This window comes from Mus musculus, chromosome 19 (genome assembly GCF_000001635.26).
Source record: "Mus musculus strain C57BL/6J chromosome 19, GRCm38.p6 C57BL/6J".
NCBI lineage: Eukaryota > Metazoa > Chordata > Mammalia > Rodentia > Muridae > Mus > Mus musculus.
The window spans coordinates 50749474-50773852 of NC_000085.6; the positions used below are offsets into that span (position 1 = coordinate 50749474).

The 24379-nt window shown below is 37.5% G+C and overlaps 1 long non-coding RNA gene across 1 annotated transcript in view; it reads left to right on the top strand.

The window, feature by feature from the left end:
• Gm26629 (predicted gene, 26629) overlaps positions 1-24379 on the top strand; it is a 101256-nt gene that overhangs the window by 72069 nt on the left and 4808 nt on the right. Inside the window, exon 5 of the long non-coding RNA NR_166832.1 lies at positions 483-946. This is a non-coding gene — a long non-coding RNA (predicted gene, 26629). The remainder of the gene's footprint in view (positions 1-482; positions 947-24379) is intronic.

Consider the following 24379-nt stretch of genomic DNA (forward strand, 5'->3'; position numbering starts at 1 on the left):
AATAAATTCTTTTTTCTTTCTTTAAATTTCCTTGCTCATGGTATTTTATGATAACAGCAGAAGTTTAACTGATACAGAGGGTGTTGGAAGAGGTTGGCCAATGCGATCAGGGTACCTATATATTTCCTTTTTTTTTTTTTAATTGGATGTAGGCACCCACTTTCCCATAGATTTAGGCAGGCAGGCTTTCTTTCTTCATGGTTACATTACAAAGGCAAATCTTTAAGTTCCTTAACTAAGATGGTGATTGTAAAACCAGCAAAAGGTTAGGAGAAGATTTGCATCTCAAAAGGGCACACAGAGAAATTATAATCGAGTTTTATAAAGCAAGCTTTGTTGGAGCAGAGAGGGATAAAAAGCTGTGTAAAGTTTTGTCAAGCTGAAGAAATGCCAGGGTGATCATGGTGACAGAACATAGATTAAAACACAGATGGACCACACCTCACCCTATGGATTGATTTTTTTCTCTGTTTCTACTGTAGGCTACAGTTTGAGAATCTTCTTCTATATCCGAGGAACACTTATCATTGTGGATTATGGACATCTAATGGTATTTGAAATTTTATCCACTACCGTGGAAAACCATGTTCGAGTCATGAACATTCAAGGGAACAAGGATAAATGAAGGCATTGGACAAAGAGGCCCTAAGTGAAAACTTACTGATCACACTGTGTTCAGAGAAGCAAAGCAAATCACTACCACAAAAATCCTCCAATCCTTTCCAGTCCACATAGTAAACTGTAATAGGATGATGGATGCATGTTCTCATGTCAGCTGAGTGATCACCACCCTGTAAAGCATGGAGAGAAAGGAAAACCATATAAAGACAATAAGTCAAACCTGGAGTCGCAGGCAAAAGCGCTGCAGTTGCCATGGTGAGGCTTCATCTTCAGGAGCACTACTGAAAGCGTCATGGATGGATTTCTCATGACCCTTACTTCTCAAGTAAGTTGCTTTATTGCCTAACATTCCACATGCTCATACGTCACTTTAGCTTTATCAGCTTTATTTTCAAACTGTTTCAGGCAATGTAGATATTAGGAATACATGGCTTAAATAGCTGCCTTGCCCTTTCTAACACCATGAGCTCATTTACAGAGTGTTTTGAGAGACCCAACTCTTCTCAGAAATATACTCTGATTGTCCCCCACTCCCAGGAGCAAGTTAGGAGTGACTTAGGGGTTAAAATAATTTCTCAAACATGATGTTGTATTTAGGTTCTTTTTAGAGCATCGAATCAAATGTAATGCCTTACCATGGAGCATCATAGACAATTCCTGTATGTGTGTGTAGGTTCATGGTAAATAATTATCATAGAACTGATGATATTTGAAACATCTTAAAGTTTGAGCTGGAGATACAGCTCAGGTCGGAGAGTGCTTGTCTGACATTGAGAATTGCATGTGCTGCAATCACAGAGTGGTGGCATACAGATATAATCCCAGAGCTCAGCAACTGGAGGCATGAGGAGAAGGAGTCAGGAGGATCAGACATGACATTCATTCTCAGCTACATAGTAAGTTCAGCAGGGCAGCATGAGTTACATGAGACATTGTTGTTAAACAAAACTAAGAAAAAACAATAAATGCAAATTCAAAAGCCTATACAATGGTCTATATTGTAAAACAGAAAAATACTGTATACACCAGTGAAGATTAGTGATCAAACAAGTTCAAACCAGACTCTGTTCATCGACTGTCACTACAATGTTTTCGCCTAACACATTGTGATATTGAGGACATTTTACAACATAGACTTTTAGTGACATAAAGGAAATAGAACTAACAATTTTGTTAAGTATTGACAATCGGGCAATGTGCTGAATTCAAAAATAACCACTTCCATTTACTTTCAGTTTATGAAATTATATCCATTTCTCTCCATTTCTCACAACTCCTAACACAGGATTTAAAGCAGGAAACGTATCAAAGGGCAGAGTCAGGACTGTGGCAAGTGTGCATCCTGCTGCCCCTTACTTAATGCAATGCTGCATAGTCTCTTTTCTGTAGATTGGAGCATATATCAAGGATGTCTGATTAATGCCACTTTAGTCTGTGGAATTAGAAGACCAAAATCTATGCTACATATTTCCCCCCTCTAAATATTTTAAGAATCTTCTATTAGACATTTTAAAACTAATATTAATTTAATGCTACATAGTCAGACATGGACCATTTATCCAATCATTATGTAAAAAGATTATGTAAAACTGAGCATATTGTAGGCTCTCATGAAAGTAATGATAAAAGAAATATTTTATTTTTAAAGATTTATTTTAAGGGGATGGGGAGATGGCTTAGCAGGTGAGAGCATTTCTTACTCTTCTAGATTACCCCAGTTAGATTCCCAGGACCCAAATGAGGACTTACAACCATGTGTAACTCCAGTTTCAGGGGATCAAATGTACTTTTTTTTTTTTACTCCATGGGCATGAGCCATTCATGAGGTGCACAGAGGTACACATAGGTAAAACATCAATACACATGAAGTAAAAACAACTACATGTGCAGTCTTAAAAATTTAGTTATATGTATCTGTATTCCTCTGTTTGAATTTGTGGAGACAGGACCAGAAGAAGGCTTGTATCACCTGGAGCTATAATTACAGGCAGTTCTAAGCCAATTGGTGTGGGTTCTGGGAACTGAACTCTGAATTTATGCAATAAGATTATCACTCTTAATTGATGAAGCATCTCTTGAGCCCCAAGAATGGTGAGGAGAGGCCCTTGGTCTTGTGAAGGCTCAATGCCCCAATGTAGTGGAATTCAAGGGCAGGGAGGCAGGAGTGGGTGGGTGGGGGAGCACTCTCATAGAACCAGGGGGATAGGGGATGGGATAGAAGCTTTCCGGGGGGGGGGACTGGGAAAGAGGACAACATTTGAAGTGTAAACAAAGAAAATATCCAAGAAAAAAAGAAAAAAAAGAAGAGTCATTTTAGAATAATTCAAGTGTATTATCTTGTTCACAATAGACCTAACACACTGGATGAGAGAATTCAAATCATGACATTTCTAAAGTAGGTTTATACTGCCCTTTAATCCAACTTTCCATACATTTCTTCATTCAGGATACATTTTGTTGGAAGGTTCAATCTTAGATCCAACAGAGCAAAAGAAATGTTTAGATAAGAGGTTAGAAACAAGGCAAGATATAATAAACTGTATCTAATCCAACATGCAATAAATATACAAAATTAATTATTTACTTTAAAAGATCTTGTAGGTGAAGGTGGCTCTATTAATTAATGAGGACCAGTGTTTCATGGCAAAATAGCATGAACCCTACACCAACCCACTCAGAATGAGGAAATAAACATTTCCAAATATTTTATATAAGAACATTTTCTTCATAAGCAAGTTAATAAATTAATAAGTTAATAAGGAATAAAATTTACCCACCATTTTATTTATGATTTTAAACAAAGTACCTTTAAGATAGTATTAGAAAATCAAACAGAAACCATGTAAAATCAGTAAGTATGATGGCTGAAACTGTGTATCAAGCATTTTGGGTTCTTTTAACATTAGTGTAAAATCAATTTTATCTACTATTTGAGAATATATGAGAAAAGTCTTATGACCATTTCAATAAATGATGAAATAGCATTTGATATAATTATATGCATTAAATATAAAAACAAAACAAATAAGGACTAGAAAGTATCTTCCTTAAGTGGATAAAAATATCAGTGTAAAGAAGGCAGGTGTTCTGTGGAGGAATTAATGGGATGTTGCTGGCCTAGCTTTGGAAGATTCTCAGTTCCAAGTGCGTGACTGCCTCAAACACACACACACACCCTCCACAGAGAGAGAGAGAGAGAGAGAGAGAGAGAGAGAGAGAGAGAGAGAGAGAGAGAGAGAGAGAGAGAGCTCACATACAAACCCATAATTGTCAATAAAAGAGTAGATCTTGTGTGCCTAAAAGTGGTAATAGAACAAGTTTATATATTTTGAACTCCTCTATTTAATATTTTACTGAAGTTAGGTGATACTGGTTTACTTCTATTTTTAATAATGAATATTTAAGAATGAAATTGAAGGCCGGGTATGGTGGAGCACGCCTGTAATCCCAGCACTTGGGAGGCAGAGACAGGCAGTTTTCTGAGTTCGAGGCCAGCCTGGTCTACAGAGTGAGTTCCAGGACAGCCAGGGCTATATAGAGAAACCCTGTCTCGAAAAAAAAAAAAAAAAAAAAAAAAAAACCAAACAAAAACAAAAAGAATGAAATTGAAAAAATAGCATTTATAAGAACATGAGAACACAAAATACCTAGGTACAAACAAATCTATAGAAGAGATTATTGCAAGCTCTATAGACATAAAACTGAAAGGCAAGTCAACAGTTTCCATGACACATCTCAAAAGGCTACAATAAATTGAGCTACATGATTTGGGAGAGTTTATTCTATAAATGGTCAGTTTTATTTAATTGTATGTGTACCGTCAGCATAGACTCTTTAAAATTTCTGACCATCACTAAATAATAAAACAGATGAGCCAGACACTAATAGTTTATGAAAGTACAAAGGATTTTAGATGCATAAAAATGATTTTTAAAAGAACATTTTGGAGAACATTCACAGCCTGATTTCAATATTGCTATAAACATACACAACACAAATAAAGAAGATAGTAAATTTACATTAACACATGTCTTGAGGGCTGGATAGATGGCTTAGGAGGTATATGTGCTTGCTATGAAAACCTGAACAGCAATGGCTTGTGCTGTAAGATCGAGAATTGACAAATGGGACCTAATGAAACTCCAAAGTTTCTGCAAGGCAAAAGACACCGTCAATAAGACAAAAAGACCACCAACAGATTGGGAAAGGATCTTTACCTATCCTAAATCAGATAGGGGACTAATATCCAACATATATAAAGAACTCAAGAAGGTGGACTTCAGAAAATCAAATACCCCCATTAAAAAATGGGGCTCAGAACTGAACAAAGAATTCTCACCTGAGGAATACCGAATGGCAGAGAAGCACCTGAAAAAATGTTCAACATCCTTAATCATCAGGGAAATGCAAATCAAAGCAACCCTGAGATTCCACCTCACACCAGTCAGAATGGCTAAGATCAAAAATTCAGGTGACAGCAGATGCTGGCATGGATGTGGAGAAAGAGGAACACTCCTCCATTGGTGGGATTGCAGGCTTGTACAACCACTCTGGAAATCAGTCTGGCGGTTCCTCAGAAAACTGGATATAGTACTACCGGAGGATCCAGCAATACCTCTCCTGGGCATATATCCAGAAGATGCCCCAACTGGTAAGAAGGACACATGCTCCACTATGTTCATAGCAGCCTTATTTATAATAGCCAGAAGCTGGAAGGAACCCAGATGCCCCTCAACAGAGGAATGGATACAGAAAATGTGGTACATCTACACAATGGAGTACTACTCAGCTATTAAAAAGAATGAATTTATGAAATTCCTAGCCAAATGGATGGACCTGGAGGGCATCATCCTGAGTGAGGTAACACATTCACAAAGGAACTCACACAATATGTACTCACTGATAAGTGGATATTAGCCCAAAACCTAGGATATCCAAGATATAAGATACAATTTCCTAAACACATGAAACTCAAGAAAAATGAAGACTGAAGTGTGGACACTATGCCCCTCCTTAGAAGTGGGAACAAAACACCCTTGGAAGGAGGTACAGAGACAAAGTTTGGAGCTGAGATAAAAAGATGGACCATGTAGAGACTGCCATATCCAGGGATCCATCCCATAATCAGCTTCCAAATGCTGACACCATTGCATACACTAGCAAGATTATGCTGAAAGGACCCTGATATAGCTGTCTCTTGTCAGAGTATGCCTGGGCCTAGCAAACACAGAAGTGGATGCTCACAGTCAGCTATTGGATGGATCACATGGCCCCCAATGAAGGAGCTAGAGAAAGTACCCAAGAAGCTAAAGGGATCTGCAACCCTATAGGTGGAACAACATTATGAACTAACCAGTACCCCGGAGCTCTTGACTCTAGCTGCATATGTATCAAAAGATGGCCTAGGCGGCCATCACTGGAAAGAGAGGCCCATTGGACACGCAAACTTTATAAGCCCCAGTACAGGGGAACGCCAGGGCCAAAAAGGGGGAGTGGGTGGGTAGGGGAGTGGGGGTGGGTGGCTATGGGGGACTTTTGGTATAGCATTGGAAATGTAAATGAGCTAAATACCTAATAAAAAATGGAAAAAAAATATGAAGACTTGTTTGCAAAAACTAATGCTGAAGCCAAGTGTGATGGTGCACACCTTTCATTCAATCACGCAGGAGGCAGAGGCAGATGGATCTCTGTAAGTTTGAAGCCAGCCTGGTCTACAGGGTGAGTTCCAGGACAGTCAAGACTTTGTAGAGAGATGTTTAAAAGATGCTGGGCAGTTGAATCGTCATGAAGTGTAGCTGTTAACAAAGTTACGGAGCCTCAGCTTTTGTTCCACCCAGGGTGTTCAGCTATTTAAAATTCATGTATCAAAAGATGGCCTAGTCGGCCATCACTGGAAAGAGAGGCCCATTGGACAGGCAAACTTTATATGCCCCAGTACAGGGGAACGCCAGGGCCAAAAAGGGGGAGTGGGTGGGTAGGGGAGTGGGGGTGGGTGGGTATGGGGGACTTTTGGTATAGCATTGGAAATGTAAATGAGCTAAATACCTAATAAAAAATGGAAAAAAAAAAGAAAACCTGAAAACCTGAATTTGGTTTCCTTAGACCCACAGTGAAAGGAATAGTCTGACTTCCAACAGTGTTATTCACATGCTGGGATCCATACATATGCATAACATGCATGTGAATGCACGTGCACACACACACACACACACACACACACACACACACACACACACACACAGGATATAGAATGATTTTACATATATAAAGTAATTTAATAGAACAATGTCATTAGATTTTATGTGTGTACATGAAATGTGTTAAAGCAACATTTTCAATATAATTCAAAGTGCAATTAGTAATCTTTGCACAAAATAAATCAGAAACAGCTGGCTATCTATCTAGGACATCTTTGATCCTTACATGATGTTCAACAGTCTTCTCAAACTGGATCATATAACTACAGTAGAAGAACAAAATTTCAAGAAAATATTGGATTAAAAACCCCGGTTGTTGGTGAATCACAGTCAGTGACCCAAAACCTAAGTACCAAGAACGAATTGAAAAGGAGACAGGAATGAGCAGACTTCACATTTTCTATACGATGTTAAATGATCACTCAAACCTTCCTGCTAGAGCAGAGATACGTGATACATGGAAGATGCGTGCTTTTAGAAAGGTAGGTGCTTTCATGGTGCTTGTATTGTTTCTGTTGTTCCAAACCACACTCTTTGCAGTTCCGTTCTTCCCTGTTCTCTTATAGCGATGGTAGATCTGAACATTAAGTGTCCATCTATTTAACCATATCTGGGGGAAATTAGCAGTCAGTGTTTTGACAGTCTTATTTATGATGGTTGGTTATTGAAAGACAGAAGGAACATTTAAATCTTGTTAATCAGGGCAAAATAAGTACTGTTTTGTGTTCATATGATTACTGACCTTTCAATTGCCGCAATGTTAATGGCCTTGATGCCCAAGATGGACTTCAAGTTATGTGAGAAATATAATTTGCTTAGACACTGTGCTATGTCATTTATACATATTATCTCATATAGTCCTTATGGAAATCTTACAAAATAGATTAAAGCCTTCATTATAGATATTGAAATAGAAGTTTAACTAGGTTCATTTGCCTGTTATGCCTCTCACCCCATATTTGATCCAATATCGACAAGATTCAATGGTCTTTCATTATATAAGGCTGGTGAAATTAATTGATGAGACTTACTCAAGCTCATTCACAAATCAGCAGCTACAATCTGATCCCTGCCAGTGATGTGACAAAAGTGGGTTCAACAAAACCGGAGTCTCTGACTCTTAGAAAGTTTCAAGGTTAGATAAGAAATCCATTTCTTTTTGAAACATCTTAAGCAAATTAAAATCCCTGAGATATCTTTGATCATAGTATAACAAAATTAGTTAGCTGGAAGGGAAATTGAATATATTTTCATTTAACTCTCTCCTGTTTGAGTCGATGCTCTGAAGTATAAAATGAATCTCCAAAATCTACATTGGAAGATTCAAACATTATGTGACCACTTTCCAAATTCTGCCTCCCTGGAGTATTTGTGCCGCTGTCAGGGCCTTTCTGCATGAAAGATATAGGGAGAATGGGGAAAAACACCATGAGTAAGAGCAGGCAAGCTTGCAGGTAAGTCAGAGTGGCTCTCCTTACCACATACGGAGAGTAGTGTCGAGGTGGCAGGAGTGGAGACAATTCTACAGAGCCCGCAGTAAGAGGAGGTGGGTGAACAGGAGACAAATATCATTAGCCTGAGATGTTGCACAGACAGCTCATTGATTTTCTTTTCACTTTAGTCTCAAAGATGCACACTGGTAAATAGCAGATCATGTCTTGGGAGCCAGGCTGGAACCCAGCAACAGCAGGAAGAGGCAAGACGCCTTGTAGGGAAGGCTTGCTCATGTGGCAAACATCTCACGTCTCTGAGTCCCTTGTGTGTAGCTTGTTAGATGAGAGAAAGTAACTCGCTCTGGCATTCTGTGAAGAATTGCAAACACTGCAGCTTCCTGCATGCAGCTTCACTGTTTTAATACTCAGAGAATTGAGACAGTCAGGGAAGTTTCTTCCTTGGAGGTGGCTGTAGCGGAACACTTGTACATCATATGGTATAGGCATAGACTGGTAGGGTATATTTAAAACAGAGTTCCCGCAGTGAAAACTTCATAATGCCAGAACCTTCTGAGAAAGCCCACATATGTGTCTAAGTTGGGTGGGTTAAAGTCTAATGCATCAAAAATACCAGTAAATCTCAAATGATACCTTTTGTCCAAAATATAATGATCTGAAATGATCAGACAAGGAGTAATGTCAAGGCCTATTGGGACCAAGAGAAGGAAGCTAAGGATGCAGTTATAAAATGGAGACAGAAAAGATTGTTTGCTTCCTAAATACTCAAACAATACCCAGAGAACGGCCCAATGAACAGAATGTGCTTCTGAGTCACCCCTCAAACGGTATACAGGAAATGTCTCTATACCATGGGAAACTCAGACAGAGGCACTCTCAACTCTGCGGCAGATCAGTTTAGGGCTAGAAACCAGCTACAATTGGGAAGGAGAATTAATACCTCAGATTTCCCCTAAATCTTCCCCAAGCTTGTAAGTCACTATTAGTCATTTGAGAACCAGTATGTTGCCAGTTGATCCAATTGGCCAGAAGGTGGATTGCAGGAGACATTGCTGGGTTGCAGAGAGCCAATTGCTTTAGGGATGCAATACTTGTTCTCTCAGATGCTTGCAGTACCAGCAGCCAACACCTCAAAATTTGGTTTCTCTTCACAGCCTTCACACTACCTGAGGAAAGTCCTCTTGTCTAAGCTTATGCCCTGCAAGAACTACCCCTGTGCCTGAAAGGAAGGATAGAAAAATTGGAAGATTCCTGAGATCTTAGCCTGAAACATCTGTGACCTATGGCTTTGGAATAATGTTAAGCCCTAGAATTGCTAGAGAAAGAACCACCAATTTCACAAACTTTGTGCCAAAATATCTTTTAAAGATCTATTTACTTATTTCATGTATGTGAATACATAGTTGCTGTCTTCAGACACCCCAGAAGCGGGCATCAGATCCCATTACAGATGTTTGTGAGCCACCATGTGTTGCTGGGAATTGCTCTTAACCATTGAGCCATCTCTCCAAACCCCTGAGCTACATTTGAAGCAAGTGCTCTTAAATTAAATACTGGCCAGGATGATCAACTCCAGCCAGAACCAATCCAGTGTTCCCAGGAAATGGTGAGAGGCTTATAAAGGCAAGCAAATGAGGCCACTGTCCTTCCCATTCGGTCCAATCAGGGGCAAGCATAGATTCTGACGTCCTTTGTACTTGCATACCTCCAGTGTACATTTAGTCAGAGGCAAGCATACATCCTGGCTTGTTTCCTGCCCAGGTCCCTCCCTCCCATAAGCGATCAATCACATCCAGTGCTGGTGAGCCAAACAAACGTGTTTAGGGGACCACAAACATGTGGCCTGTTATCTCCCATAAGCAACAGCCTCCAGCATTCCAGGCAGCATCTGTCCTTGGACAAGGAGCTTACAGGTTAGAGGCGGTTTTTGCTTTTTGAATTTCTTAGGCACAGTCATTAAAACTAGAAGCATAACTTTGGCTCTTACAGTATGTTTTCCCTGGAATTGAAATATAAGATGGCACACAGTTGTCTTTTCCTTCCCTCTATTTCAAAATGTGGTTAAATTGGCTTGTGTTTTTAATCACTCACACAATTAGATTAGGCACAATCTTGTTATTGTTTTCTTGAAGGCCATGCATTTCCTCTACCACAACCCACTACTTTTGGATGCTCTTAACTTATTATCATTTCCTTTGATTTTTATTCATTTATATACAATTTATCTAAATGGAGTTTTTCTTTTAAATGTTAGAGGCTTTTCTCGCTTGATGAATCATGCCTGTTAGGAAAAAAGGATAACTACATCCTAATATTTTTCTGTTGGCTGACTCTACTTTGTAAATCCTTAAACACAATTCATGTTTTAGAGTTTAATTTTCTGTCATGGCCATTGTTTTACTTTTGTCATCAATTTATAATTTCTATAATTTTTGGTTTATTACGTCTTCATATATTCAGTGTTTTCTAAAACTTTTCCCCTTCTTACTTTCTTTAATATGTTCATTACTATTATTTTGAATTATTTTTGTGTGTTCAGTGTTTTCTAAAGCTTTTGCCCTTCTTATTTTCTTGAATATATTCATTGCTATTATTTTGAAGTTATTGTTGTTTGAAAGGTCCGCTTTCTCTTTGTGTTCCCATCTTCAATCCTTTCACTGATAAGAAGCCAACTAGGACTCTTTTTATTTTTATTTTTTTTTTTTTTTGTATAGCAATATATGTCGGTTCATGCTTGAATTATGAACCAGAAGTCAGGGGTCTTGGTGATGTTTTCCTTCTGCGGAGAGGCTCACATTTCTTTGTCAGGGAGGTCATATTGCAGCAGATAAGCTTTATCCTTTCAAGATTAGCTTCATCTTCTATGGCTCCATTTCACTTAATCCTAAAGAATGGTTCTCACTTATGAGGACAGTCCTTCTCTGGTATCAGGTCAAATCCCAGGGAGTTTATGTAGCCTCTCTTGGCAATATTTGAAATCCAGCCACACCAAGTGATTTCTCCTGTCACCTATTTGAGTCTCACTCCCTATATTATAATTTATGATAGATTCCATGGTTTCTTAACTTTAAAAAAATGTAGCAGTATTCAAATTTTGTTACTTTTGCATTCAGATTTGGGTAGAGAGTTGCTTCTCTGTGACTGTCTCTTATAAGAACCAACAAGCCTGATTAGTGATGACATCAGTTGACTCACAATGTAGATTTCAAGACTCTCCTAAGGCCCTCCAGTAGCTGAAGAGCTACAGTTATATAATGGCTACTAAAAGAGAGAGATAGGTCTGTATATTGAAAATTGGTCGGTTCCCTCAAAGAAGCAAAATTAATGTGTCACTCAACTTGAATAGTTTCCTTATTTCAAGAAACTGTGTAATTGGTTGTTTTTAATGAAATCATATAAACATGTAATATCTATAGAGATACACAGGTCTCTATATGTGTGCTAAAATGTGTATGTACAAATATTTTACTGGGATATAGTACTAAACACACAGGTGTATAAGCTCCATATCTGACCTTCCTGCTAACTCCATTCTTTCACTATCACTGTCAGCACAACAGTGTACTGAAATCCACGTTATTCTCTAACATGGCTCTTCACACGTCTGCTTTCACAAATGGTGTTCTTTCCTTTCTTATTACGTTCACATGATCTCATCCACTTTGTAGGGATGGATTATTCTTTCAGTCCTCATCCATCTTTACTTGACTCTTGTTTTCTTCTCAGGATGAATTGATGGGTGTTTCTGTAAGAAACACCCCAATCCTACCTGTAGCCATCACTTCTAAGAAGACTAAATTCTCTTCTAAGAAGATTAAAATCAGGGGTTTGTCTATCTTTCTCTCTAAGTGTTTGATTTTGAATTGGTTTTCTTTCTTCTTTCCTTCTGTTTCTTTCCTTCCTTCCTTCCTTTCTCCATCCCTCCCTCTTTCCTTCCTTTTTTCTTTTACTTTCTTTCCCATTTTTATTAAAATAGATTTTTCTCATAAAATATATTCTCATTACTGTTTGCTCTTCCTCTACTCCCAGTTCCTCCATCCTCCCCACACCCTAGTGATCCACTCTTTTTCTGTCTTTCATTAGAGACCAAGCTTCCATGGGAGAATGCTAAAATATCACTGTGGTGGTTAGAAAAAAAGTGACCCCATATGTGCTCATTTAGGGCACTATATAGTGGCACTATTAGGAGATGAGATCCTTGTTGAACTAGAAGTGTCCTTATTGGAGGATGTGTGTGACTGAGAATAAGCATTGACTTCTAAAAGGCTCAAGCGAGGCCTAGTGTGATTGTCTCTTCCTGCTGCCTGCTAATCAAGATGTAGAACTCTCTGCTACCTCTCCAGCACCGTTTCTGCTGCATGCACCATGCTTCCTGCCACAAAAATAATGGACTGTAAAGCAGCCCCAAGGAAATGTTTTCCTCTATAAGAGTGGTCATGGTGTTTCTCCACAGGAATAGATACACTAAGACAATGACAAAATAAAATATAATAAAATATAGCAAAAATTATTGAAGTTGGACAAAACAACCAAAGAGAAGAAAAGGAGCCTTAAGAGCAGGCACAAAGATCAAAGACGCACTCATTCTCTCACTCGGAAATCTTACAAACTTATTAGGCTAAAGGGTAGAATGTATATGCAGAGAACCTGGTACAGACTCATGGAGGCTCTGAGCTAGCTGCTCCAGTCTCTGCTGGTTCATATAAGTCTTGCTTAGTTGATTCACAGGACTTAGATTTCCTCTCTCCTCTCTGGTTCTTAAACTTTCTGCAGGTCCCTTTCTGCCTCCTCTTCCACAGGTTCCCTGTGTGCTGAATGGAAGGATTTGATAAAGGCCTCCCATTTACACCTTCTCCACATAATGTCTCTCTGTGAGTGTCTGCATCCATTCCCATCTGCCAGGAGGATGGGAACAGAGGAAACCTCTCTGATGACAACTGAATAAGGCACTTGTCTATGACCATAGGTAAACATCATGAGGGGTTAGTTTTCATTTTATTTATTCATCCTTCATACAGTACATCACATATGCCTTCACTCGTCCCAGTCCTTTCCTTCTACCCTCTTTCTTGTCCAGATCCATACCTCTTCAGTTTCCCTTGAGAAAAAAAAAACCAGACCTCCAAATAATAGCAAATGAACACAATATAAGAAGATGCAATAAGACTGAGTACAAACCCTCATTCTTAAGGATGAATGATGCAACCTAGCAGGAATAAAAATGTCCTGGGATCAAGCAAAAGAGTCAGAGATACCCACAGACTAATTGTTAGGACTCCCACAAAAACTCCAAGCTAAACAAACACAAGCATGTATGCAGACGATCTAGCACAAACCCAGGCAGGGGCTCCCAGTTGCTGCTTCAGTCTCTGTGAGCCCCTCTGAGTCCTGCTTATTTGGTTCTGTGGGCTGTGTTCTCCTGCTATTCTTGACCACCCTGGCTACTATAATCTTTTCTCCTCCTCTTCTACATGGTTCCCTTAGCTCTTTTTAATATTTGGGTGTGGGTCTCTGCTTTTGTTCCACCAGCTGTTAGCAGATGCCTCTCTGATGACAATTGACTAGGCACACATCTCTGGGTATAGCAGAATATCAGGAGTCATTTTATTGAGTTTTGTCGTTGTTGCTGGAGGTGGTTTTTGCCAGTCATGTTTGGTTCTACCATCGGTCTCTGGGCAATACAGCATCCAGTTCCTGGCTATCAGGGCAGTGTCAGACATCGCTTCCCTCTCATAGCCTTTTCTTGGAAATTACAGGGATGGTTATGGAGTCAGATAATGTCTTCCTAACACTTTTCAAAACACACTTGCTCATGAACAAAATCTTTGAACACATGTGGTCTTCTGATAGAGTTAACATCTTGAAGTCTCTATTTTCTTTTCTAGAAAACAAAGAGGGTATTGATATATATCTATTGTAATTATGAGATGATCAACCAACAAAAATATACGTTAAGTCTTTTTATGGTGTTTATTATAGGATACATACATTAAAATACATAATAATTATTACTTTGATATTGTCATACTTATTGCTACTTCAGTAATGCTGTTTAAATAGATAAGTTCCCAAAGTCTTAGTTCTTGGCTGCCTCAGAGACTCTAAGGAGAGTTGCTGGTTGACTCACTCTGCCCTGGCATCTGGGACTCTGCTCTGTTGGTTGTCTGTGGAGGCAGCTGTCTCCTATGAAGGCAGGCATTTTTATCAGCTGAACACCAAAAAAAGTAGAGAGAATAAATTCTTTTTTATTTCTTACAATGAATATTCGCTAAAAAATATCTAAAGATAGAGTCCACTAATTAAATTGCTACATGAACAAAATAATGATTGATACAGCACATTAGAGACACAAGAGCACTGTGACCAGTTAACACTGTCAGGGCCTTTCTTGAGGGGAAAGATAAGGTCTGGAAAGTAGAGTGGTCCATCTCTGAAGGGCAGCAGAGTAAAGGTTTCAATAACTATTCCACTAAGGCATATTTCCTCCTGAGAACTATACACATTCAGAGCATTCAGAGCATTTCCTGCCCTTGTCATTATTTAGAGCAGAGTTCTCAGGATTTGGGTTATTATTTCTGATTGGTAAAAAGAACAAATAAGACCCAGCAGGTGACAAGATCTAGCACTTGAGAGTAGAGTGGTAAATAGGTTTTGGCATTACTATTTTCTTTACTGCATAATAAGATTCTGATATCCTTAGATGTTTCTTTCTGAGAGCACATGTGTAAGTCTTTAAGTGTCATAGTCTCACTGTAGAAAAGGCTGAAGGGCAGGAAGCCAAGGAACAGAATGTACCAACGCAACCATAGTCATTTTTGTGTCCCAGTAGCATATAATCAAAGGTAATTTTCATGAACACTTTCTTGCACATGAAAATTGCTTACAAGAAGAAATAATGACTTCTAATTATTGATTGAATGTATGTGCTTTTGAGGTCATGTGTCTTAGTGATTTTATGACAACTTAAACACAGCAGCCCGAGACTGGAGAGGACAAAGTATTTGGAGAGAGATGATCTTCTCACTCATAAATGGCCATCTTGCTGTGGTGTTCTCATAGTTCAGAGAAGAAAGAAGAATGAATCCCATTTTATAAGAACAGTGATACTATTCTGGAGAGTTCTGTTTTAGCCTAAACACATTTTCAAGGCTCCATCTTCAAATATTGTCTCACTGAGGCTGGATTTCAATATACAGTTTTGGGTCTAAAGAAATATTTAGACAACACCAATGGTTATGCATAGGTCCTGGGTAAGAAACACAGAATATTCATCACTACAAATCATGAGTTTGTCTGGAGGCTAAACATCAGAAAGACTTGACAATGTCAAAGGATAGGACAGAGAGAGGACATGGTTCTGAGTTCATGGATCTGTATTTGGTTTTATATCATTTGTTAGAATACATGCCATCATGATCATGATTGATCAGCTCAGTTGATTCCATGTCTTGGCTGTCGTAATACTGCAAGGAGCTTGTGCTACTGATAAGCTATGGAACATCAAGTGAATTATTTCTTCTTTCTGGACATTATATAAATAATTTCACAAATATAGTTTATAATATTAATGCAACGTTTTTAGATCGTTTTAAGAGCAAAATAAAGTGTATATATATATATATATATATATATATATATATATATATATATCATCAACTTAATATGTCTGCTAGATATACAACCAACTGAACATGCTCATACATGCATCTAGCACTTCACAATGCTGTAGAAGTCTGTTGCTTGTGTCAGTGGATAGGAAGGAAGTTAGTAGAATATCTGTATTTTTTTCCTGAAGGTTTTGGCCCTACAGGTTATTTGCATTCCTGAGTGCAAGTTTCCTTCTAATTTCAAAACTACAAGTTATGGGTCAAATCTCCTTGTTATATTCGTCTCACCTTGCTCCTCTGTTTCTCTTTCTAATTTAAGAGCTCTATAGAGAGATGGCTTTGTCGTCATGTGTATACTGCAATTTAGAGGACACAAGTTCAGCTACCAGCATATCAAAATTATCTGTAACTAAAACTTGAGGGATCTGAGGTTCTCCTCTGGACAGATGCCTTCCCCTCCAAAACAAACTGAATTTTAAAAATACAAAGATCACATGTGATGATTTTGGTCCCACATGGATAATCTTGGATAACTTCCCCATCTTGGAATACTTGGCTTCATTATATTCAACTGTCAGCCTTTGGCAGTGTTAGGAATATTTCAAAGTAAATATCGACATCATGGGGGAATTAATTATTTTTCTCATAGGAATTCAAGGTTCTAGGAAGTACACCTGTAGAATGATTGGTTTGTTTGGAACATGCTAGTTTTTAAAATTGAAAATTAAATAGGTATCCATGCTATATTTATCCCACAATTTCCTTTTGTCACAGAGAGTCATTCCTAACCCCTCCTCAGGCCTAAGTCACGGGTGGCAGGGTAGTCGATTTAACTCAATCCCTTAATGTGCCTATTTAAAATATTTGGGCTAGAAAAGTTTTCTGTAACATTCTGAAAAGTCGGTGTCAAGTCTCCAGGTCTGGAGACAATGAATTGAACTGAGCAATAGCAACCAGACTGCCCTTTCCTTATTGAGACAGTAACAAGCATGAAGCACAGAGAATACTGCCAACTCCCTGCTGCTCCACTTTCCCAGATGGCTCAGGCTGGTACTGGGTGATGCACAGGGCAGAGACAGAGCTCCAAAGAAAACACTTGAGGCTGCTTGCACATTCAGGGGATGAGGGAGGATCTAGGAAGAAGACAACAGTTCAATTTTAATAGAAGACCAGAATTGTATATTTTATGGTGTGCCTGAAATGTATTAGTGTGGGGTGGGTTATCAAAGCAGGATAGCTATCACATCATATTCTTTTTTTCTTGTACTGAAAACACATAAATCCCCACTTTCATCTATTTTAAAATATGTATTGGCATTATCTATAGTTAAAATGCTGTTCAATAGATCACTAGAATTAACCTTCCTCTTCAATATAAACTTTCTGGCCTTTGACTATTCTCTCTTCTTATCTGTTTAGGCCCAACTCTTACTCCAAGACTTTGACAAAGACACTGTGTTTATGAGTTTAACATTTTCCTAATACAGCTAAATACAAGATTCTCAGTATCTTTAATATTTTACTTATGTTCACTACATTTGTCCAGGTTGTGGAAATTGGTAGAATTGTGTTTTGAAGAGAGGATACCATGACACTGTAGACTGTAATGGCCAGTTTTGGTTGCCAGTGTGACTGCATCTTGAATCACTTATTACACAAGCAGCTAGGAACTCTTGTGATGGATCTTCTTGATTAGATTCTTTGAAGGTGGTACTTTATGGTGGCCACCCAGATATAAGGATAAGAAAGTAGATTTTGCCTGCCTGTAATCATTTACATTCATTTACCCTTTGCTTTGGCATGCTTTACTGATATTACAAACAAGCTTGTCACTATTCTAATGCAAACTTAAGACCATCAACTCTCTAGGAATCCTTCAGTGCTAGATAGGGAATGATAATATATCCAGGCTTTTATACTAAACAACTGCTAAATTCCTGGCCCCTACAGTAGAAAGCAGTCATGGAGGATTATATTCACAAGTTCCAGTCTTTGGAAATTTCATAAGTTTGAGTCTTTAGAATTATCTCTTTGCTCATTTTTTTTTATTAATAAAGAGAAAGACAATCAGAGCAGGTCAAATATAGAGTCTTGGGGTTTTATTTGTTAATTTTTATTTTGTTCAATTCTTTTGAGTGGGGGAGTGGAATATAAGAGGCAGGGAAAGGCACGGGTACATCAAAATAAAGGATGATTTGAGTGGATAAAGCCTGCCTCTCAGAATAGATCTGAAGAGCTCACAGCAGACAAGAATCAATAATGAATTCCCTGTCTAATTTCTTACACTTTCTGTGTGAAATGAACCTCAAGGTGCTGATTTCAGTAATTTCTATGGATTTGGTCAAGTCTCAGGTTGTTAACCTCAAATTGATTTTTAACCATTTAAACATCCATTTCTATCATGTTAACCTGCAGTACAAGAGTCAGACGTAAGTGCTAGGGAGGTTGAGGAATCTCAATGAGGGATACATGTGGCTCGCATTTCTTTCCACATTTGTTATGCTTATATCTTTTTCTATCAATAACCCTCTATCTTTCTATTCCTTTCCCAGAAAACATCCTCATGGTGACTAGCATGGGAACTCTGAATTCTCCAATTCTTCAATTTATATAACTGACAAGAAGCTAACAAGTGGCACTTAGAGATCTATTATCATCAGGGATTAAAATGTATGATCCCCTCTTATTCTATCCATTCATAAATAAAGGGCAGTTTCCAGATGGCTGCCATATACACAAAGGCATCCAAAAAATGATTATTTCTTTCTAGAAAGATGCCTAGGAGTAGGGGTTAAGTTCAAAGCATTTATATCCCACAAAAAGCAGGAATATTTCAAAAATGATTAAAAAAAACAATCAATTTTACATATTTGATGCCACTGTTTTGAGCTTCTTATGCATGACTCAGTTGTGAAATCTCTCTTCAATTCCCCCCTTTTTTCCCAGCTCAGTGCCAAGCTTGAAGTTCAGAATTCTTAACAGTAATCACCAAGGCCTGTCTGCACTGACCATTGTTCCAAGACAACACACGCAATACCATCCACGTTCATAAGATAGCTGTACTCATCAATTAACTATCAACTCTGGGTTCTTTAAACTCTTCCCATCCTCTGCATCATCATAGATTATAAATGTGTTTATGTGTATTTCTCTTACTGTATTATTTTTCCTAATTTAATCTGTTAGTTGTAAAATTATATCTTTGTTTTTCATATCTGAAATAACAATTATATTATTATTATTGTTGTTGTTGTTGTTTGTGTATGATTGTGTGTGTTTCTGCACGTGCTAGTCTGTATGTATGCACATGTGTACACATGCTTTCGAAAGCATAAGGTCTATGTTGTTTCTTTCATAATCACTCTCCACCCTAAGCTTTGGAGAGAGCGTTTCTTTCTGATCCTGAATTTCAGTGATTCACCTAGACATGTTGGTCTTCAGGACCCTATATCCTTCTATTTCTGCTTTCCCAGAAAAGCCAAAATTTTACGTGAGAGTTTACATCAGATGAGAATCAAGGAAGTTGGCCAGCAGACAAAATTAGTACTGCTTCCTCAAGATTTCAACGTTTAAACATTTAAATATAGAAATCTGGATATACTATTGTGTAAAAATGATAATAATTGAGTCTTGAAAAATTAACATTCTGGACTGATCACAGGGACCCCAACAGAGGAGTTAAGGGAAAGATGGAAGGAGCTGAAGGGGTAAAAAATAAGAAAAAAAAAAAGAAAAGAAAAATTGAAGTTCTCAGGGTGGTACACAGTTATTGGTTTAACTGTAATATATCTAACTGAAATAATCATTTTGTATACAAGTACAGACAAGATTAGAAGACTAATGATATTTTTTGAGGTATAGATAAAATTTCTTATCATTTGTAAATTGAACAATTCAAATATATGAATATGGAAAGCTGGTATATTTAAACTCCAGTGGTTTTTTTTTTGGCTTTTTTTTCTCTTTTTTTATTAGGTATTTTCCTCGTTTACATTTTCAATGCTATCCCAAAAGTCCCCCACACCAACCCCCCCAATCCCCTACCCACCCACTCCCCTTTTTTGGCCCTGGCGTTCCCCTGTACTGGGGCATATAAAGTTTGCAAGTCCAAAGGGCCTCTCTTTCCAGTGATGGCCAACTAGGCCATCTTTTGATACATATGCAGCTAGAGACAAGAGCTCCGGGGTACTGGTTAGTTCATATTGTTGTTCCACCTATAGGGTTGCAGTTCCTTTTAGCTCCTTGGGTACTTTCTCTAGCTCCTCCAACCTCCAGTGTTTTGAAGATTAATGAGAATTTGGACCAATATAAATATATCTGGGAAGATAAATTTATTCTCGTTACTTAGGTAAAAAGACATGGGCATTTCAAAAAATATAAGGTCTTAAATAGTATTTCATAGTAATCTTTAAGAAAACCAAGCACTTGAAATTTATGAAAGAGAAACATGAGCAAAATGTGACTCTACAAACATACATATAAAACTTTTCTCACAAAAACTCTTTGAAAGATTACAAAAAATAAATGTAGGGCCGAGTCTGGACCCCGTGTTCTGAGTGCGCTGATGCTATTCCATTTCCCATGTGAAATCTTCCTTTACTTTCAACTCCTGTGTTCCTCCTGGGTCTAGACTCCATCTCTGACATTCCCTGTCCTCCACTAAGGCATTGAGGTTTTAATACTTTTGGTGGCCCTTTTTTATTATCATCAAAATACAACCTCTTCTATAATTTTCTTTCACTTTAGTGCAAGACAAGAATTATGAATCCTAAAGATGTCACATTTGTAGATAAATCCCCTCTGCATGTAAGTTATATCTTCATTCCCACCCATGCTACTAATGACCTGCAAGTGTGTTATCCCTGTTGTCTATATTTCCGTGTGACAGCCAAAACATCCGTCTTCAGATGTGCACATGTTCAAAGCCAGGTACTTTATGAATACTCACATGGAACTCACCTCTCTTGGAATTATCTTTTTCTTTCTGTTACTATGCTCTAAATAATTACCAGGCCTTAGTGGTGCAGGGGGCTGTGCTTTTTTCCCTGTATCCAGTGCTTTGTGGTCTCATTAAGCTTATTTCTTGGACATATCGTTGGTCCCCGCTGACTGTTCTTGAACACTGGGCTTTGTTAATTGTTCTGGACAGACCCTTATCTTTTGTTCTGGGAACCAGTGGCAAACCCTTCAAAGACAAAGATTGTTTAGAGATTTTGGTTTATATGCAGCAGTTACCCCACATTGTTTTTTAAATTTACTGTAGCTATTTGTATTTATGCCTGCGAAAATTCAGATTCAATGCATAAACACGTAAATCAAGAACTAAGAATATATCGAAAAATAAGCACATTTTCTATTTCATTATTATTTTTTCTAAATAATTTTTTTTATTAAACTTTTAGGTAAAATATAGCAGGGGAGAGTGGTAGCTTTGTTTTGGAAAGTGAAATGTAGATTAGAATACAATCTGATCTCTGCATTGTCATCACCAAGATTATAAGAATGACCTTGGGAAAGATACTACATCCTTCTGGATGTCTGCTCCTCCTTCTGTATGATTTCCTCTATTTCTGGTTAGCGTATTCTATAAAGACACAGCACAGAAACCAGAAGTTTCCAGAAAAGGAGAGAGTAGAAATATTCTACTGAGTATGTTGACTAGACAAAAAAGAAATCATTAGACATTAAAATTTCAAGAGTTAATGCCTCATTTTTTCCTAAAATAGTATGTCATCTATAGGTTATCCATACAGAACTGTATTATCCACATTGTATTTCAACATAAATCTTTCTGAAATAATTAATATTGTCAGCTCACAAGGGAAGACTTAGATGTTTTCCTGAGGCCAATCTGTCAGTCTATCAGTCTATCTATCTATCTATCTATCTATCTATCTATCTATCTATCTATCTATCTATCTATCTATCTATCTACCATCTGCCTATTATCTCTCTCTCTAATCAATCAGTCAATCAATAAATCAATCAACATTTTAGAAGACAATATCTAGAAAATCGCATAACACAAGTATTTTATGAAAGCCTGTAGGGTGTTTTAATTTTTTCTAGTGGAAGTAAAAAAAAAATGGAACTTACATATTTGTAGCAATAGTGAAACCACAAGTAAAAAGGAAAAATGACCTGATATGTTAAGGAGTAAAGCATTTACAAAAGTTGTGATGACTTCAGTTCAAATTCCACATTTGTCCATATAATAATGTATGTTGTATCTTTACTCCCAGTGCTGCTATGGTGATAGGGAAAACATGGACAGGAGAATTTTCTAAAACTCACAAGCCATGTTGGATGATGTGAGGAGTAATTAAACAAGAAATCACATCTCAAACAAGGTGGCAGACTGTTCTATAACCTCCATGTACATTCTGTGTTATGTGAATGTTGGAATTTACAGGAGAGAGAGAGAGAGAGAGAATGAATCATTGTTCGAGTACTTATAAGGGTCCCGATGTCCACCTGCTAACAGTAGGATGGTCCTTAAAGTTGTAATCCAGTTTCATGAGGAGAAGACTCGCTGATTGGTTTAATGCTTCCATGCCCAGACAGAAAAGCAATTTCATTTCCAAGAAATGTGTACACAAGTACTTGCAATCTGCAAACTCTTATCTGCAGTCACATGATCCATCTCCTGTTCTTTGGCTGGCTGCTTTTGTTCACAAACATACACATTAAAAAGACAATAATTACAGAGTTCAAATGCTTCCCACAAATCCCAAAAGAAGATGCCCAAAAAGTGCTTTGGTAACGTCTACACGCTACAGGATAAGAATATGCGAGTTGAGTCATGTCTGAGCACAGGAGGATGCTGAGTAATCAGCTCACTTTGGGGTCGTTTCCACCAACATTGGCAATGTGTGAAGGCATAAACCTTTCACTATGGCCTCTGCTCAAACTATTCCAGAGTTTTAGAGTTTCCCTTTGGTTGGAATTAGATCCAGTTATGATCCAATGGAGGACTTCGGGCTTACTAACATCCTTATATGTTAATCAGTAATATTGAGTATTAACTGATGGGAAGCACTCTTTAATTGATTGCGGATAATAATTGCAACACATTTAATTGATTGAGGAATATAATTGCAGCACATGGAGAGGATAAGAAAGAAATCAGTAGGGCAGCTTGCGTGCAGAAAGTAAGAAGAGTGTTAGGAATCTGAAAAGGTTCATGTGTGTCTTTCATTTGTGGAATATGTGGTCATTTTAGGTAGTGTGGTCTTTCCGGTCTCATACTTTTTACACCGTAGGGAAAAAAAATGCACTGTTTACAGTAAGAGTAGCTATTCAATACTAACTTATCATTTTAATTGGCCCATCAGGTATTAGATTAAATTATTGGCCTTCATTTGTTAATTATGACACTGATAATGATTGTCCTGAACATATGGTAAATATAATATTATTTTGACTTTAGAAGAAGGTTAAATAATACTCAGTTGGTGCTTGACTGATTTTTCATCAGTCTTTCACAAAAAGCTCATGCTATAACTAGCTAATGTACCCCTCAGTATATATAGGAGGCATACTGTAAATCTGCATTCTAAATTGGAATCTATATAAACAAACCAAAACTGACCCGAAATGCAGAGTCATAACACAAAACAATGAGTATATGTTATGAGATATGAAAACTGTGGGTTTTAGTTTGCAATTGGTGAACACTAATTAGTCCATATATACATAGGAACTGGAAGTGGGTACCACAAAGAGGCTGAAATCTTGAGCATATAGTATGGAAAAATACTTGCAGAAAGCTGGACAAATTAAACCCATATTGCACATTGGCAAAATGTTTGATACATATGATCCTTACTTATGTTAAATTAGAAGATAGAAATTATTCTTTAATAAACTTGCCTAGGAGTACTGAATGCTGAAAGCTGGGAATACAGGCTAGTTGATAGTTGATACAGCATCCATTTGTAGAATTATCAGAAACCAGTGGACTGAGAACAAAATATTTATATACATTTTGACAGGGAATATATATATATATATGTATATATATATATATATATTCTATCTTTCATATCTCAACATATACAAAGTTAAAAAAGCATTTTCAATTATTTACATTATATTAGTTAATTACATTAGTCATTAAAACAATGTTTTGGGATGAAACAGAAGTATTCTCCATGGTAGTTAAGACACAGCTTCTGGAGAAAGTAGTTCCAGGAAATTATTGTCAAAACCTTTGTTATAATCTCTGAAACAACTGAGTGCTTGATATCTACCATTTAAGGTGGGAAGAAAGAGCTTCAGCAATATTAATGATGTGTAACAGAGTACATTAGTGTGCCAAATTTCATATGATCTCAGAATTTAATGACCTTAGTTATTTAATGGTGTATTTTTGATTCCATTGAATCTGATAATCCCATTTTTTCTTTTGTCATTTTTTATTAGACATTTTCTCTATTTACATTTCAAATGTTATCCCGTTTCCTGGTTTCTCCTCTGAACACCCCCTATCCCATCCTCCCTA